At 47.5% G+C, this 18,884-nt stretch overlaps 1 protein-coding gene and 1 long non-coding RNA gene across 2 annotated transcripts in view; one reads left to right on the top strand and one right to left on the bottom strand.

Annotated features, from left to right (window-relative positions):
• The window catches only part of BMP2 (bone morphogenetic protein 2), a 250,350-nt gene that overhangs the window by 36,650 nt on the left and 194,816 nt on the right, over positions 1 to 18,884 (bottom strand). The window lies entirely within an intron of this gene.
• On the top strand, positions 5,968 to 17,150 carry LOC134158183 (uncharacterized). Its single transcript, XR_009962634.1, has 3 exons — positions 5,968 to 6,335; positions 12,106 to 12,249; positions 15,562 to 17,150. It is a non-coding gene; the product is annotated as an uncharacterized LOC134158183 (long non-coding RNA).

Below are 18,884 nucleotides of genomic sequence, written 5' to 3'. Positions count from 1 at the left end.
TCCCTCTCCAGCATCCCTATAGGCCCCCTTCAGATACTGGAAGGCTGCTATGAGGTCTCCACGCAGCCTTCTCTTCTCCAGGCTGAACAGCCCCAAGGAGCTTGCTTCACTGTCTCTTACCTCCTACCTCAAAGAGCACATTTGAACACCGGCTTCCTGTGTTTTTCCTTTTCTTCCTTGCTCTTTTCAAAACTATCAGGAAATGCTGGGCCTCAAAAAATACAGAATTAGGTTCTTTCTTACTTCATCAACAAAAGCAAGAGCAGAAGAAGTAACACCATTTAATAAACAGCAATGCTGTGGAAAACTTCTAGGAAAAGAGGAGCAATGCCAAATGTTTTTCTAGCACTGGAGTTCCTAAGCAGGGCAATACATCCCCATAGCAAGGCATGCATGACATCTGCAAACGACCTTCACTTGAAATCAAAGTGTAACATACATTACCTCAGTACATAATTCATTCTTAATCTATTAATGATATGACTCATTAACATATTAGCAACAGTAGCGGTGTTCATAGGAGTAATGCCACTAATAAAGCCATTGTTAGTGCTAACAGGTTCCAACATGCTAGTTCTTCTACATGCATATAACAAAAGGATTTGTGACCCAGCATCACAGAGGTGGTGAGACGAGAAGTTTGATAGCCCTAGCTATTCATGGGATGTGTGCTATTAACCCTTGTTATGTCCCCGAGGAATAAAGGAAGATCTAAATGTGCAACCATGAGGATTGTTCAGGTGGAAGATTCCTGATGGGATCTCTGCTGGACATGGGATGAAACCCTAAAGAATGGGCGCTGGTTTCATATTCCCTAGTACTCCATCAGGTGTGAAGGGCCTTGTAGGACCTTGTAGAGATTTCTGCATGAATACTCTCACCTTGGAAAGGTTTCATGAAGTCATTTTGCAGAGCTTGTCGAGAACTCCCAGGCAGGATAACACACAGCCTATGAAAAGCTGTTGTATGTCTTGTTTTCTACCCTTGATTTCCCTGCTTGGATATCTCACCTGCAAGGACTTGAGGTATCAATCTGTTACTCTGTCTATGATTCCTGACCACAGAATGCAGATCTCATTCATCGTAAGTGCAAACGCTGCTCACAAGATTTGGGGTGAAATCCAGGTTCAGGTTTCAAGTATCCTTAAAAATCTGCTGCTTTAAGAATCCAGCTTTGGGGTCAGGCCCTTCCTTGGTTCTAGAAAAACCACTAGGAAAAAAAAGCAGGACAGTATCCCTGGCTCCATGCACAGACAAAATCTGCAAGCACAGGTCTGCCTCTGCACCTCCGTGGTCATGAGCCATTCTGTGGGATCTTGCCATGTATCCCTGAATGTGTGGGATCCAAAATCCACACCGCAATGGAAAGTAAGACTGGGCAGGCTGGGAGGCACAGCTGGGATGGAAAATAGCCACAGCAGCTTTATGTAAGAACAATAAAAAGCAAGACTATAATTACCTTCCTGCTCACCCTCGCTGTGCTGCAATGAAGTCTCTGCCATTAACATCTCATCTACATCCAAAGGCAGTGCATCTTTCAGTGTATGGGAATCGTGAATGTAGTGAGAACAGTCAAGGTACTACAGCTCTTGCTGGAAAGAAGAGTTGTATGGTGTAAGCCTCTGACTTCAAAATAACTGCATTCATGTGAGGTCTTGGCCCACATAACCAGTGGTAAAAACATCAATATAGAATTATAATAGAAATACTGTATCATGTTCCATTTCATAGAATCGTAGAATCATGGAATAGTTTGGGTGGGAAGAGACCATCTAGCCCAAACCCACTGCATTGAGCAGGGACATCTTCAACTAGATCAGGTTGTGCAGAACCACATCCAGCCTGGCCTTGAATGTTTCCAGGGATGGAGCATCCAGCACTTCTCTGGGCAACCTGTGCCAGTGTTTTACCACCCTCATTGTAATGAATTTCATGTAAGCCAGGCCTGCAAGTGTTTTTTAGAGTAGCAGCCAGGAAAACTGTCTAATATTCCAACTCTTCCCCAAGTCTTATGGTACCCAGTATTGCTTTTAACCCCCCTGTCCTTGCCACGGCACCAACCAGCCTTGGGGCCTGCCTAAATACACTCAAACCCAGCAACGCTGAAGGTGCAAAACCAGGGGACTGATGTGGGCTCCAAATCCAGAACTTCAGACGAAGGAAAAGACCATAATTGTGGCCTATTCACCACTCAAGTGGGCAGCTAAAGGACACATGTAGAGGCTGACCATGATGATGTTGCTTTGGTGCTGCCCCAAGGGAGCTCACAGGCTCTGAGAGCAGTCAGAGATGAGTCTGCCTCAGCCTTGCTGGAGATGGCTTGGGCCATCGGAAGAGCTGTCAGTGTTCACCTTCACAACTGGTTTATCTGGCTCCCACCTGCTGGCTTTACAGAGCCCCCAAACTATTATTATCAAGAAAATTGTATTAACTACTATGTGCCCCAGTGAGTAAGTAAACGGGCTCACCCACTGGGAATGGGGAAACAAATTCCCAAAGGAAAATCCCTCCTCCTCCCTTTCCTCAGGCTTACCTTTAGTTTTAAAGACACAATCCAAACCAGCTCAGGTCATCCCACGCCAGCCAGAGGGTCAAGGCCCCAGGATCTTCCTTGCCTGGTTTTAGCCTCTTTCATAGCTTCGTCCAGATCACTCAGATAATGGGCAGAAACCTGCTAACCGTGTGCTTGCTGGAGCAACCCTGACACCTTGCCACAGCTGCCTGGCCCAAAGACTCCTCCTCCAAATTGAACAACCCCCTGCACACTCCACTGGAGTGGAAGACAGCAAGTCACGGGCAGGGACACCTTCCACTAGAGCAGCTTGCTCCAAACCCCGTCCAACCTGGCCTTGAGCACTGCCAGAGATGGGGCAGCCACAGCTTCTCCAGGCACCCTGTGCCAGCGCCTCACCACCATCATAGTAAAGAATTTCTTTCTGTCTAATCTAAATCTCCCCTTTTCAGGTTAAAGCCATTCCCCCTTGTCCTCTCATCGCAGGCCCTCGTAAAAAGTCCCTCTCCAGATTTCTTGTAGGCCTCTTCAGACAGTGGAAGCTGCCCTGAGGTCACCATGCAGCTTCTCTTCTCCAGGCTGAACAGCCCAACTCTCTCAGCCTGTCTTCATACGATAAGAACAACTTATCCTGTGCAAAGAATACACGAAAGGCCCATGTCTCAGCAGGGGCAATGCACTACTTGGATCACACAGTGACTCCAACATCTTTCTTGTGAGATGTGAAGATGCAGAGATGTGAACTTTACCTTTGCAGCACTTCAGCGAAGCCTCCGCTGCTGAATATTGCTCCTCTCTAGGCAGGGGGGGACACAGTCTTCCTGATGTTTCAAGCTGTAAGAACATGGTCTTTTATGTTCAGGCTGCTTTTATGAAGGCTTTTGAGGGGACAGCTCCAAAATTGAAACCACATTGCCCAGCCTGAGCCACAGCCTGCTCCATGAGCCCTGACTACATCCAAGTCTTTCCAGTGCTGATCGCTTCCCATTGAGAGCACAGAACCTTACAGCTTACAGCTCCCAGGAATCTGCCAGCATGGAAACAGAACCTGACTAACAGCTTACAAACCTTCACTCTGGGATGCTCTTATGTCTCTCCGGGGTTCTTAATGGGTATAAAGTGTCTGAACAGCTCTTTGTTGCTGCTACAAGAGAAACACCTTTGCTCTTGTTTTTGTCAGAAGAGAAGCTGTTGGGACGTGCTCAGCATCTCGCTCCCTTCCGACAACCCTTTCGGCATCCTTCCGTTCTGTGGTTGTTCACCCCTGAAATCTGATGCCTGATCTCAGCCCTCCTCTTATCAGCCCCTTTCGCTGAGGAGTTCCAAAGCAAGGGGTTCGTTTTTAATCTCTGTGCTCTTTCTCTGTCCCTGAGGCCTCGTTTTGCTGGGGGAGGAGGTGAGTGATAGGACTGATGTTTGTGGGGGGAAGGGGCTGCTGTCCATTACCTCGTTGTTATCTATCTATTCATCTGCCCTGCAAAACAAAGGTATGATTGTTGCTCCAGCTCACAGACCTGCGCTGGCTTCACTCCAGCTACTGTGGGTCATAGGAGCACAGTTGATATGGAGGCATGGCCTGAGTACAGCCCAGCATCCAGAATGTAAGGCCTCCTATTTGTCTATGTAAACACATCCTTCCCACCAGCTGGTACCCAAGCCCAGGATGGACTCACCTGAAGCAAGCAGGAGGTGAGCCCATCCTGGCCACAGGCTTCCTCCACTTGGGTGTATAACCCTGCCCGTAAACCATGGGATGGCTTCTGCACCACCCCAGCATCTGGCAAACCCATTTTGGGCTGTGCTCTTACTTAAGCAATTATATAGGATATAGGGTGCTAGAACATGAGTTCCCTTATCTCTGTTTCCCACATTACACCCTCTCCTAAGGCAAACTGATGCAGCCCCATTGAAGCCGAGGCACTGATTGACACTAGCTGAAGATCTGGCCCTGATTCTGCCCTGCTTTGCCTCTGGGTAGTCATTTACACCTGTTCAGAGTGCAAAAGGCAACCATCAGCAACCGCTGGACCTGCAAAGCAGCGAAGTCCCATCCCATTGCCTTCAGAGCCTGATGTGCCACGCACTGATCAGTGGCACGGGGCCCAGCTCCCTTTGCATCTCAGTTGGTTTTGGCGTTGCACATAGGCATCCTCTCTTCAGCTCCTAGTAAAACCCTGAGATCACTGCCAAGTCTCATGAAAGAAGAAGTTGTGACCCAGTTCCTGGAGGGTGACTTAGTGTAAATAGCTTTCAGTGGTATGATGACACCCTCATGAAATCTAGCAGTGCACTTGTCAGCCCGTGAAATAAGGAGCCAAGAACCAGTCCCGATCCAACGTTACACGGTGAATATCCTTTCCTTTCCTTGCACACACAAAAGCCATGGTGATTTCCACAAGAACCGCAGTTGTGCAAGCAGTTGGCTGATTTTCTGATTCATCAAAACAGTGCCAGTTTGCATGGACATCATCAGCTTTTGAGCAAAGCTTGCCAATACTGAAGAAAACTATGTATACCTGAACTAGACCCCAGCTCACTGCTTTTTGCTGGCTTTCCTGAGTTGTCTCTATAACCAGCTATAACCTTGTGGCCAAAGAGTCTTCCAGTGACTAGGCAGACACGTCTCCATGCACTGCTTGCAATACACCTGCAGGAACTGAGGCTGAACTCTGTCATTTTGCTCACCTTGGTGACATCCTGTCTAGCTTGGGACTATTTGGTGGCCTCAGAAGAGCCTGTGCAAACAAGGGTGAAGCTGGACAGTCATCAATACACGTCTCCATGACCTCTGTTTTTGTCTTGGAGACTTCCAGGCATGACAGGGAACACCACTGGTTTAGCAGGAGGTGTCCTGGCCCATGGCAGGGGGCTGGAAATGGATGATCTTGAGGTCCTTTTCAACCCAAACCAGCCTGTGATTCTATGACAGTCACTGTTTTATTCCATTGCCACCCAAAATCCAGTGAAATTACTGGCAGGTCTCTGGAACCAATTTCAAACCAAATGGATCCAGCATTTAGATCTAAGCACCATGTTTAGATCTGTGGGTTGCTCTGGGCTTCTAATTTCCATGGGGATTTGCATAATAAAATACAGTAATAGGCTGGGCAAGTACACTGAGTGGTGGCTGTGAGCCAGGAACTAATGAGCTCCACTGCAGACTGTTTAGCTCTGGACAAGTCATTTGACCTTCCAAAGTCACATCATCCCAATCTGTGAAATGGGGATGGTAATACTTGCCTCACAGGGGTGTTGTGAGGATTAATTAGTTGCTGCTTGTACATTGCTTTGATGATGTTAAGAACTACATGCCTGCTAAGTATTGTTATTGTATCATACCTGGGAAGATGTTGCAGTTAGGGCTAAATCCTGCCCTTGGATAAAGATGCGTCTTTCCCCATGTCTTGTAAAATCAGCTGCTGGGCTTGCACAAGCAGCATTTATATAACGTTGGTACCAAACATCAACGTGCACCTTGTACCTTGGATGTTGCCACATCCCAAGACAATAGCCTGCTGGGAGTCATGTGGTGCCCCATCCCGGTGCAAACAGCATTGGGCAGGAGCCCAAATACAAACTCCTTCCCTCTCTTCCCCCAAGAACTGAAATCGATGTTTCCATCAGGCATTTCAGCAGTGACCTCAGGTGTAGAGCTCGGAGTGCCACACCAAGCCCATGGGCACATCAGTGCTGCATGATGCTGAGAGGACAGCCCATGTTGGACAGGGCACCGGGACAGCTGAGCGCACTCCAGCACACAGCAAAGCTATGATGGAATAACTGCAGGAAGACACGGATACGTGCACAAGCACAGATGGAAAAGGTAAGCTCCCCTTGCCCAAATTGTAACCCTTAGGTGGGTGCTTCCTCTCCCATTTGCTCCCCTGAGAGCAAAGCTCTTTCACCTCCTCGGCATTTAGGCCTAGATCATAGAACAGAATCATAGAATCATAGAATGGTTTGGGTTGGAAAGGACCTTAAGATCATTCAGTTACAACCCCCTGCCATGGACAGGGACGCCTCACACTAAACCATGTCACCCAAGGCTCTGTCCAACCTGGCCTTGAGCACTGCCAGGGATGGAGCATTCACAGCTTCCTTGGGCAACCCATTCCAGTGCCTCACCACCCTAACAGGAAAGAACTTCTTCCTTATATCCAATCTAAACTTCCCCTGTTTAAGTTTTAACCCGTTACCCCTTGTCCTGTCACAGCAGTCCCTAACAAAGAGTCCCTCCCTTGTAAGCCCCCTTCAGGCACTGTAAGCTGCTCTGAGGTCTCATAGAATCATAGACTCAACTAGGTTGGAAAAGACCTTTAAGATCATCAAGTCCCAACCATTATGCCAGGACTGCCAAGACCACCACTAAACCATGTCACTGAGGGCCTCATCGACACAGTGTCTGAACACTAGATAGTACAAACTAGTGCACAAAGAGAATTTCACTGTCTGCAGCAGGCTAGGGCTCAGGATCATTAGTAGGCTCAAACCCACAGTATCCAGCCTGCTCAAGGAACACATAGGAGTTATACATCCAAATTTCAGTGACATTTAGTGGAAGGCGGCCAAACGGCTCCCTTTGATTCCTTTGAAATTTGAGCCATAACTGTCAGTGTATCTTAGACGTGTGAACTGCTCCGAGAAGTCTCCCATATAGATTAGACTGCATCAAAGAGTCCCCACTACACTGAGTTTAATGAAGACGGAGGGTTGAGGTGAGGCTGATCAGCAGCAACATCATCTCAAAACAAAACCAACCCAAACGCAGCCACTTTGAAAGGGTTAAGGAGGGAAGCTGTTTGGGTGGACGGTGTACATTAACTATCATTTTCAGCCAGCATGCAATGACTAGTTAGCGGGGCTTATCATCCCCAGCTATGTGAGGAATTACAATAAATGCCTGCAATGCAAGCAGGTTTCCGGCTTAGGAAGGGAAATAATGGAAGTCACTATTTTTGTCTGAGTTGCAAGAATTCCCCCGCACACAGGCTCCCCTCCCACTGTACCACAGCTAACTCTGCTCCCTGCTGCTTGGCAAAATGAAGGCCTTTCATGCATCCTTGGGACTTTCGCTTTGTCTGCAGAAGTAGCCGACTCATGATTTCCTCTTTGGTGGCAAGCAAGAGGTTACATTTTCTCTATTCATTTGTTTCCAGCACTTCCCGAATGTAATGACCTAAGGATGAGAGGAGCTGCTCCGAGATAGAGACTGCGTGATTTGTAGGGGAAAAGTAACAAAACAAGCAACCAGAGAACAATTCTGGTGCTTCCAAAGCCTTCAGTGACATGAGGCTGCAGCTCTGCAGCACCATCCCATGTACAAAACACTCCCAAACTGTTCGGTGATTGGGCTGCTATTCAAACAGCCACCGGAATAAAACTTTGGCTGCCTCTGCAGGGTAGAAACAAGGTAAACTTTGGGTAGCACTTAGCAGTAAATAGGGAATAAAGTCATTAGAGCTCAAGAGTTTATTCTCTTTTAGCCCAGGGCTCTTTTCCCTGCCCTGGCATCCCCAGGCACGTGCCTGACCTGCCTTCTCTCTGGGGCCTTCACACGCCGGCTGTAGGAAACACCAGGATCCTGCCATGGGAGGGGAATGCAGGGTGGGATCCCGAGCCTTGGGAAGTTCCTTGTTGATCTGGCCAGGCTCTAGTTAAGTCCACGAGAGCCTCAGCCCCTTCTGCTGGTGAATGTTTATGAAGCACAGGAGGGGAAGCCCAGCAGAGCATGGAGATGACTGTGCCAGGGAAGGGTTAAGCAGCATCACGGCTCCAAGAGCATCACTGCCTCACACATGCCGTGTTTCATAGCAAAGTGAACATATTAACACTGGCATGCTCCCACACACCACCTCGGCTCTCCTCCAGGAAAGCATAACCCAGCTATTTGGCACACAAGGCCGCAATTTTATTTACACAATCAACTTCTTGATAAACATAAAACTTACCAAATATACCACACCCTTAAAATAGAAAAGGAAAAAGGCCTGGGGGAGAACTGCAGGAACCTGACCCTCTCGGACAGAAGGGATAACCTGCTTTGGTTTGATACCTCCATCCCCAAAGAAATCACCTGAGGGTACTGGAGGGTTTCCCCTTGCTTTAAGAAAGGGTCCTGCTTGGGGGATGCACAGGGGTTCTGTGATGCCCCCATCCTCACCTCATTTCCTGATGTCATCACTGCTCCTGGCTAACATAGCTGTTAGGGGAAGAGGGCTCTGCTCTGCCAGTAACACCAAAACAGCATGATCTGGCCTTATTTACTGCTCTTACCCTCTTCTCGACATGAATCTTGGCACAAGAGTCTCTATGAACATTATAATTTCCAACTCTCTGTCCCTCAATCTAACCAAGTGGCAGCTGTAGGTTTTACTCTGGGAGGAAAACATTGCCCATTTCATGTGGCAACTAGATTTCCTGCAGACATTCTCCCCTTTGCAGAGCACAGACAATTCAGCTGGGAAGCAGGGAATCCTGGAAGCCTAAACCTTCATCAGCCCCCCAGGGCACCCACTGCTTTAGGGGAAGCTCTGCCTAAACATCAGATAAACCTGCATCAGGCTTGCAAGGAACCGAGAGGCACACATATGTGTGCTGCTTCTACCTGGGGTCACCTGAACTCAGCTCCACCACCTTCTTCACCTTTTGAGCTCACATTTCTCCACTGACCTTGCAAAGCAATTGTCTTGCTTGGCTACTTGACAAAAGGCCCTAACCTCATACCATCAGCTCTGTAGGCACTGGAGACCAGAGTGGCATCATAAGAAAGATGGGGCTGTTCAGCCTGGAGAAGAGAAGCTGCGTGGAGACCTCAAAGCAGCTTCGAGTATCTGAAGGGGGCCTATAAGGATGCTGGAGAGGGACTCTTCATTAGAGACTGTAGTGATAGGACAAGGCGTAATGGGTTCAAACTGAAACAGGGGAAGTTCAGGTTAGATATAAGGAAGAAGTTCTTTACTGTGAGGGTGCTGAGGCGCTGGCACAAGGTGCCCAGAGAAGCTGTGGCTGCCCCATCCCTGCCAGTGTTCAAGGCCAGGTTGGACACAGGGGCTTGGAGCAACCTGCTCTAGTGGAAGGTGTCCCTGCCCATGGCGGGGGGTTGGAGCTGGATGATTTTAAGGCCCTTTCCAACCTAAACCATTCCATGATTCTATGATCCAGTGCAAGCTCTCCAAGAGCCAGGGCTAATGGCTGTTCTGCTAAGCTTCAAACTGGACACTTGGAAGAAAAGGAGATGCTTAAACACAGCCTAAATCCCACTCAAGACAAAGTGCAAAAGAAAAATTAATGGGTCAAGGGCATTAAACTGATTTATACTGGCTGAGGATCTGGACGTATCTGCTTTATTCCTTGCAGATAAAAAGATCTGCCTGAGGCTAATAAGCTTTTGATAGTTTGGGAAACAAAGATTGATTCTTTCTTTCTTTCTCCCACCTTCAAATACCTGAGACACACTGCAATCATTTAGACAGATTAGCATCTAGAGATAAGAGGAGCTGAATGGTTGGCCTCAAAACCAAGCATTCGTGACAATTCTTGAAACAAGAGGACTATTACTCTCCATTTCCACAATTTATATACAACTGCAAAGAAAACCCTTCTCTCTTTGCAGCTGGAAAATGTACTTACTGTAAACACCCTACCCGAAGCCTTGTCATAGTTCCTGAACACCCGGAGGTAGGTGAGTGGCTCCCTGAGGCCATTCTGGATGCAGCTCAGGGTCAGAGCCCAAGACACTGGCTCCTTTGGATGAATACCTGGCTGACCTTGGTATATACATCTGAGATGCAAAAGAAGGCCCCCTCCCAGGAAAGCACAGGAATACTGGATATTAGAGCCAGGGAATGTCTGCAGGACTGGGTAGTCCAGTACCACAGCAAAAAGCACTTCCTTGAAAGGAGAGCAGGGAGTTTCTGAAACAATCCAGTTGTTGCCTGCCAGATGTTTTTGTTTCTCTTCATAGGCTGGGAAAGGAGAACATTGGTCCACCTAAGCAGATTGCAACTGTGATGGGAATTTCTCAGGCTACCCATTACACAACAGCCACCGTGCATTCACTCCTCTCAGCTCCCCTCCTAAAGGCACCAGCTGAAATGAGACCCACCAAGATCTGCCAAGGGGAACTCTTGCCCTTTGGACATTGCCCCTTGGCTCACGTAGTCAAGACACAGAGGAAATCCTGGGGATGCTTCTGGAGGCTACTGCAACCAAAGAGCTTGCGGGTGCCCTCTTACTTTTGTGGTATCCATCCCATCAGGGTCTTGTACCCACCACTGTAACAAGACATTTGCAGAGAGTAATTTAGAGCTGTCTGCTACATATTCAGGTGCACATGAACAAAAGGCTCTCCTTGTATTGTGAATACTTTCTTCAAGTACGAGCTACTGTCCAATTCTACACAATGGCCAACTCCTACACTGTTATAGTGGGTAGTACTACAGATCATGACTTTCCACTACAATGATTTTCATAGCTAAGAACCTCATATCCTATTTAAAGTCAGTTTTTACCCTCTGTGAATGCAAGGACCTGAGCACCTTCAATACAAAAACCAGAAGGCAACTTCTGCCCAGCTCTGTGTACTAAAATCTCAGGATTTCTAAGCCAATCTCAAGATTTCACTTTTTTGGATACTAACATGACCACTACTGTCATATGAAGAAGAAACAGCTCCCAGTCTGCAGGTGGTTCATAGAAGTGCTATACACCAACAAACCAACTGAACTGGTTTGCTGAAAGTATGTTCTACAAAGAGCTTCCTTAGTCCATCTGTTAATCTTACAAGGTGCACATGACACCCCAAAACTGAGTATCTTGTCAGGAATGACACTTAGATCCCAGGTATTTCCAGTTGCATGTAACTGCTTAGCTCATTGCTGTCACTGCCCTTTCAGCCCAGGCATGTAGAGGTGTGCTCCATCCATACAGACAACAGCTCATGGTCTATGCTGTTGGCTGTGTGCAGGCTCCTCTGTAGCTGCAGCAGCACTGGCAGCTTTTCTACTGGGCTGAGGAGAGCCTACAGCTATCAAACCACCTCATCTAACACAGCCTGTACCAGAAGGTTCATACCACCAGCCAGCAGCCTAGAGCATATCCTGCATCACAGCTCTTTCTGTGGCTAAACGCAGGGAGGCAACAGCAGTGAGCACTCAGAGCTCCCTTGAGACTCTCATATCCTTTGCAGCTAAGAGGCTTTGCAGCCAGCAGGAGAACATAACTTGGACCGGTGACCACTGCCCCTGCAGAAGGATGCTGGGATAAGGATAAAACAGAAGTGATCTTCTTGCCACCCTACCTTAACACCTCACAGCGCATGTTGTGTTTGAACCCCTCTCCTCCTGCTCTGAGAAACAAAAGGCAGGGAGAGTCAGGCCCCAGAGAAGAAGTACCACAGCTCTACAAGGAAGGATGGAAACCTTCAACTTGAGGGACCTTTCCACCAGAAGCACTGATGATTTCTCAGAAACGGGCTCCAAATGAGCCTCGTCGAAGCCTATTTCAGAGCCGCAGGAGGGCGAGATGTGGAGGAGGACTTCAAGGCTGCTTCCAAACGAACTGAATCAGAGGTTTACCCAACCCCTCTCTTTCAGAAGTTTCTGAATAACGCACCAGCTTGAACCACTGGAAAGAAACAAATAAATGAGCTGGCAACTTTCACAGGGAGGAGTCTTGAAGCCCAGTTCCCAAGACCACGCCAACCAGCTCCGTGTGACAGCATACAGGAATGAAAATAGGTAGGTAACATTAACAGAAATACACTGAAACTTAATAACAGCAGCTTGTCAGGACATGCACCAAAGAGAAATGGCTCATAATAGCTACAGCTTCTATTATGAATGTTTCATAGCCATCTGGCTAACAGAGCTGCCTGAACTCAACTGATGTGCTGTGTGCACTGTGGTAACCCACGGTGCATGCTCAGGAAGGAGACTGTTCTGCAGAAGTCCTAACATCTGTATTAAAAAGAGACACTATTTCTCTTGTCAGATGCAAATGCATTAGAATAACACCACAGCAATGAACTGTGTCCTTCCTTGGTGTAAATCAGCGTGGTTCACTCGGGACAAATGGAGTTATCCCAATTTACACCAACTGTAAGGGCCAACCCCATTGTATTGACCTCTGTTTGGTTCAGGCAGAACTTCCATGTGTCTACCAGTGGTTTAAAGCAAAGGCATAGTTTAAAAGCAAAAGTAACCCCCCTGCCTTTCCTCTCCTGATCTGATTCGCATACAAAATGGGCTTATGAACTCCAAAATTATGGGAGGGATTGAGGGAGGAGGAAAGGGAGACACAAGAGCCCTTTTATTTTGCGTCTTATTCACAATGAAAATTGGCACAGAAGCCAACCACATACATTAACATAGTTTGGGCAAGTTTAACTCTCATGAATACATTTCTGTGGAAAAACTATGTGACTATGGAAAAATCCCCTCTTTTTTGCCATTCGAAAAGATAACAGGCTTCTATGTGGAACATACCCAGAACCTGCCTGATTCAGAGACATGGAAATACAAAGATGAATAAGGCTGAGTTTCCCATGCTAGGGGCCCATGGAAACTGAGAGGGGAGGAAGAAGTAAGGAGGCCCATTGACTCAGGAGAAGGACTTTCATCCTACAGGTGAAGGAAGTATTTGAAGGCACTAGTAACATTGCAGGCCTGTTCCCGAGCCCATTTAAGTCACTGGCAACATCCCATTGACTTCACTGGGCTGTGGGTCAGGGCTAAACAGTTTTAAAACATAATCCAAGCCTATTTCTACATCACTGTGTAATGAGTGGGATTCAAAACAGCTCAACTGTGCCCAGCCCTGGGACTTACCTGCTTTCTGTCCACATTTCTGGCTCATAGCCTGGCTGCTGTTGGGGCCTGAAGTCTCAGTATCACACTGAGGAAGAGCTGAGCTCAGGACCAGTTTGGAACACTGCCTCAGACTGAAGCGCACCGTAGCCTGCACCCATGTCTAAGTCAGGCAACCTGGAGGAAGGAAAGATTTGGCCAAATGTATCAGGACATTAACTGCACTTCTCTCCCTTCCTGTATTCCCATGCCTCTCTCCAAACTCAGGCTGAGGAGGGCTCACAAAGGGACCTGGGCATTCCTTTGATGGTACAAGTAGCCCTGGCACCCAAAATCTGGAATTTAAAGCTAGCCCAGGCACAGTGACTTGCACTGGGATCCTCTGACCCAGCTGCAGTCCGGGTGCAGCCTTAAGAGCTCTGCAGAACTTCACAGCTACACAGAAATAGGACCCTAATACATTCCTAATTGCAACCTACAAACTATTGCCATGCCCACAAAGAACCCCTTTGCTTTTGCTCACTTACTGCCCTGCCACCATGCTGTATTTTCAGCAGAGGATGGTAACCACAGAATGCCTATTTTCTCCTGAATGAACCAGTTTGCTTTATTATTGCCTATCTGAAACGTCAGTTTGCATTCCAAGTCCTTCCTCAGATCACTTTAGGAGCACGTCACTGCACTAGGCCCTTAATATCTTGCTAATTTGTTTCATCAATTACTAATTGAACTCTTTAAATGACTCACACTGGGATGGTGAGTCTCACCATACAGAAAACTCAGTGATCTCAGGAGAGGTAACCCAAAATTAAACAGGACGGGGAATTTTCCTCCATGATTGGCAGTTCAGAGCCCTTATCGCTGTGATGCATCTAAGCACGGCCTAGTTTGCACCTGCCTAAACACAGAGTTTCCACTGATGTCAGTGTGTGGAAGGAGCGAGGTGTACAGATCCACTCATTGAAGGCAAAGGATCTGCAGAGCAGATCAAAAGGGAACGTTCTCCCTGTGGGACAAGTCCATCCCTGGTGCTAGCTCTTGCTTTAATGGCACTTCATGCACGTTGCCACTGATGTCATTGCTGAAATTGGCTCTGCTGCAGAGATGGGGATTGGTGTGGAGCAGTGAATAGGATTTTTCACAGATGACCATTTCAAACCATACTAAGAGGCTGCCTTTGCCTTTTTCCAACGCAACTGCCTCCAAACACAACCTATAAACAATGTCACTGCCTTGGTGTGACACTGGGGAAAGGTACCTGAGTATTTCAGGACCAGTTCTCCCATGCACAATTCAGTTACATATCAGGCTAGGCTGGAGAGAGGTCACCCAGACCTGTCTGACTGACCCTTCACACACTGACCTGCTGTTTTTCCCTTGGAAAGCTTGATCACCACTTGCCTTGCAGCAAAGGATGGGTTTTTTCTCACCTACCTCCCACCAATGTCGGTATCTCCATCTGCTCAGCCACATTCACCTCCCACCAGAGTTAATGGAGTGAGTAGGCACTTCTGGGGAGTAAATCACCTGGCCTACAGCAGATGCCTCCCTTAGGATAAGATCAGTATCGCTCCCTGACAGCTGCGAAGACCATTTACCTCGAGATCTATGTACACGTCCACACAGAGCCAGAGGAATCCCATCCCAAGCGAGTGGTCAGATGCTGAGCTGCTGTAACAAGTTAAAAGCACAGTTGTTTTACACACGTACACCGTCCTTGTGTGCATCCTTTGCTCCATGCCCACCTCTTTTGCCTTGTTCTAAGCTGCCTTTTATGACTGACCCTAGGAGATGGAACCTGCTGCTGTTCCTACACCTCCAATAAACAACAAGAACATGAAGACCGCCACGTGTGCACAGGCGGTGCTGCTCCAGCACTGAGGCTTGAAGCAGAACTGGTTAGCCAAGTTCTTACATGTAGACATAAAGCCCCAACAGGGACCTTTGCAAACATCTCTGCTGGTCTCCCGGTCAGTGTTTCACCCAGTTACATGGTTCCCTGCTATAATTACAGGTATATTCCCATTGGATTTGGCACCACTGCTTAACCAAACATCATGCATTAGCTCCTAAGAGAAAGATGTTATTTATGTTACCCACACAAGGTTTATCTTGTAGTAGCCATCAAGTTTCCACGGAAAGACTACGCTCGACTGCTATACATCAGTCATTAGAGGCAGCTTCTAAACTTTAATATCACCAAAGGAACAATAATTGCAACCCTTTAATACTTCATACTTGCAGACAAGTGGAATGAACTCACTGGAACCAGCGGGTGGTGTATGTTCAGCTGCTCAGAGCAATATTCTTCTTGCCTGTTCCCAGTGAGGACGGCTGACATCAGAGGAGCAATGGACCATTCAGCAGGCAGGAGAGCCCACAGCTTGTACGGTGGACATCAAAGTGCTTTGTAACATGCACATGTTTTCCATGCAGAGGCTGAGAAAAGTGATGGCCAAGATTCTGTAAACCCTGTAAGCCCTGTGCTGTGGTTTTTAGTTCATTTTCTCCTCATAGCCCTATTTCCTTGCCTTTTCTTACATGGAAGCATGATGGGTTATAGCCTCAGCTGATACAATTTGGTGTGACCCCATTGACTTCACAGAGTTGTTTACACAGGTTGCAAATCTCTCCCATCAATTTAAATCTATACAGATTTGCATCATGGGGAATAGTGCTACATTATTCTCCATAGCTAATAAGCTTCTTAAAATTAAGAAAATCAAATACCCTGGACATCCCTTACACTTGTATTTGGAGATGAGGATTTCAGAGGATGCCTTCTCCCACTCTATCTCATGTTCCTCATCCTGCTCCTCTGGTTATTAGAGGGTCCTCGCAGTGCCATGTGAGCCAGAGCTGAGCTGCTGAGGACAGTGGCCATGGATGTGCCCACAGTTGGATGTGCTTGCTGACACACAGCAATGTTCCCTTTCCCTCTCCCCAGCTAGCACTGTGAATATAACCCATCCCTGAGTCCCACTTAGCACAGGGCTCTCTTCACTAGCACCCAGGCTCTCACATACGGGATGTAGGTAAAAATCCCTGCTCTGCTTCATAGAGGGCAGCAAGTCCAATGCACAGCTCCCTTTGCCCAGGCGAATTCCTCAACCAGCAAGCTAATAGCTGTTTTACAAAGTTCTCCTTCCCTTTCATTTTCATTTCATGCGCCATTTCAGAGGCCTTGCTTTCATCTTCCTGTGGCACAGAAACATATTTGAAACCTCACCATTTTCCATTAAATGAAATCCTTGTGTCCCCACTTGCCCTAACCAGAAGCACTGTACCACCACATCTGCAAAACACTGTGTTGTGCTACGATCTTGGGCTGTCCTGCAAGGAACACAGCGAGGTTTCACACAAAACTTCCCTCCAGTAAATAAGTGCCAGTCTATACCTACAGCACACGTGGAGACAAACACTTCCCATTAGGAAGCAGTTTGCTGAGCAGGCTGAGAGCTGAAAACTCAACAGTAACAACTCTTCTGCTGGGCAATATGCTGACTGAGCCTGATTTTGGGATGCACTGAATTATCCTGAAGAGCCAGGTGACTTAAGTGCCAAATTCCTTACCACGCTTACTGATTTAATTTGACCACTGAAGTTCTCGGGGCTTTTTTGGAAGCCCCGGTTGCGATTTCAGGAACCAGTATGTCCAAGACAATCCCACAGGTTGAACGCTGTCATTAAAAGCATGACCTGTTCCTGCTTAAGGCAAATGATGGAGTCCCTGCAGGAGTGGCAATGAATTAAGTGGCTGTATCATCCGTCTCAGCAGTGCTTCTATATGAGGGAGCAGGACCCAAGACCACTGGAGATGTCTGAGGCTATGACAGAAGTCTTACATTTGATGCTGCCCATAACACATGTTGGGATGCATTTTCTGGATGAATCAAGGAGAGAGCAACCAAGATCTTACATCAACAAAGAGCAACTTCTAGTGTGAAGCATCCCTACCCATGGCAGAAGGGTTGGAAACACATGATCTTAAGGTCCTTTCCAACCCAAACCAGTCTATGATTCTAAGATGATGGGGAGCTGGAGCTCATGATGACCACCAAGGAGAGGCTGAGAGCATTAGATTCAGCCAGCCTCAAGAAGAGAAGATGATGGAGGGGCCGTATTCCTGTCTCAGCTACCTCAGAGACAGTATCAAGATGACAAAGCCAGGCTCTTTTTGAGGTGCACAGCTCTGCTGGTCATAGTATGACCACTGCATTATGCGTACGTGCTACTCTGTATGCTGCTTTCCACACCATCTCCTGCTCTGAGGTCAGTGTTTCCATCCTGTTCCATTCCTCTTTCCCCTTAGCTAACTTGCTCAAGGTTAAGCTGCCTCTCAAACAGCCCCCATCCCACTTAGCCCGTATCCCGGGATTTTCTTTCATGAAAAAGGCACTGTAAAGGCTCTGGACCCTGTGCTATGATTTACACTTTTTCATCTCCTGCAGCAAGCCTGCCGTCTTATGTGATGATACCATTCAGCTCCGTTTACCTGAGAACTTAAAAAAATACCATCCGAGGTTGTTTTTTCCATATGGGTAAATAGTAAGGGTGGGAGTATTCCTTATGGGAAAGCTGGAACAGTCGCACTCTGTCGGCCTGACATTTCCTGCTGTAATTGAAACTTTTGATGTTAAAAATTCCATCCACACAGTGTCTCTCTCTAAGCGAGGCGGGGAGAAGGGCAGGGGTGGGCGCAGCGTTAGCACACGCTTTCCCCCAGCTCCCCCGCTGCGGCCAGTTAAACTATAGCAGGTGAGATGCGTAGATGTAAGGGAAGGAATATGAGGAAGGAAATACCAGCTGAGTTAGGTAATTTGGGTCAGAGGAAGCCAGACGTAGTCACAGAGGCAGGTACAGATTAAATCAACTCGAGGCTCTAGGTCTCTGCATCTTGCCCATACCCTGGCCCAGGAGGGCAGGGAGAGGTGCACCCGTGTGCTCACAGGGGATGTGCATCCTGGACGTGGGGGCTCTGCCTTGAGAGGACAGGAAAACAGCTTCCTTCAAAGTTGTAGGGACCAATGGGAGAAATAACTTGGCCCTTTTGCAAGGTAAAGGATGTTTAGATGAGCATCTTTAAAAATCCTACGTGATGCTATACAACCTAATCCTCAATGAAATCAGCTAAACAACCAAATCCTAACCCAAATCCCAGCAGAAATCCAGGCAGAGGAGCCCACTGTTGCCAAACATGAGCTTATCCTAGCACCAGTTCCAGACCTTATGCCTGAGGACAATCAGTATTCCTAGGTTGGATCAGATCTCTTGAATTAAGACAGTTGGGGAAGGAACTATAGAATCACAGAATGGTTTGGGTTGGAAAGGACCTTAAGATCATCCAGTTCCAACCCCCTGCTATGGGCAGGGATGCCTCACACTAAACCATGTCACCCAAGCTTCAGCAAGACTCAGCTACCGATCCATCAATTTATTGTTTGATTTCTGTAGCAGGAAGGAGCAGGCCTATGAAAGCATCACCATGCTCTTTCTGCATCTCTGAGTTGCCACTGGGGCCCAGGCTCATTTTCCCTGGCTTTAGGACCAGCACAAACCTGTTCCCC

This window comes from Pezoporus occidentalis, unplaced genomic scaffold, assembly GCF_034315485.1.
Source record: "Pezoporus occidentalis ecotype Australia unplaced genomic scaffold, CSIRO_AGI_Poc_V1 ctg10, whole genome shotgun sequence".
NCBI lineage: Eukaryota > Metazoa > Chordata > Aves > Psittaciformes > Psittacidae > Pezoporus > Pezoporus occidentalis.
Note: the sequence above shows the minus strand (reverse complement) of the source record. Positions and strands in the feature narration are given on the sequence as shown.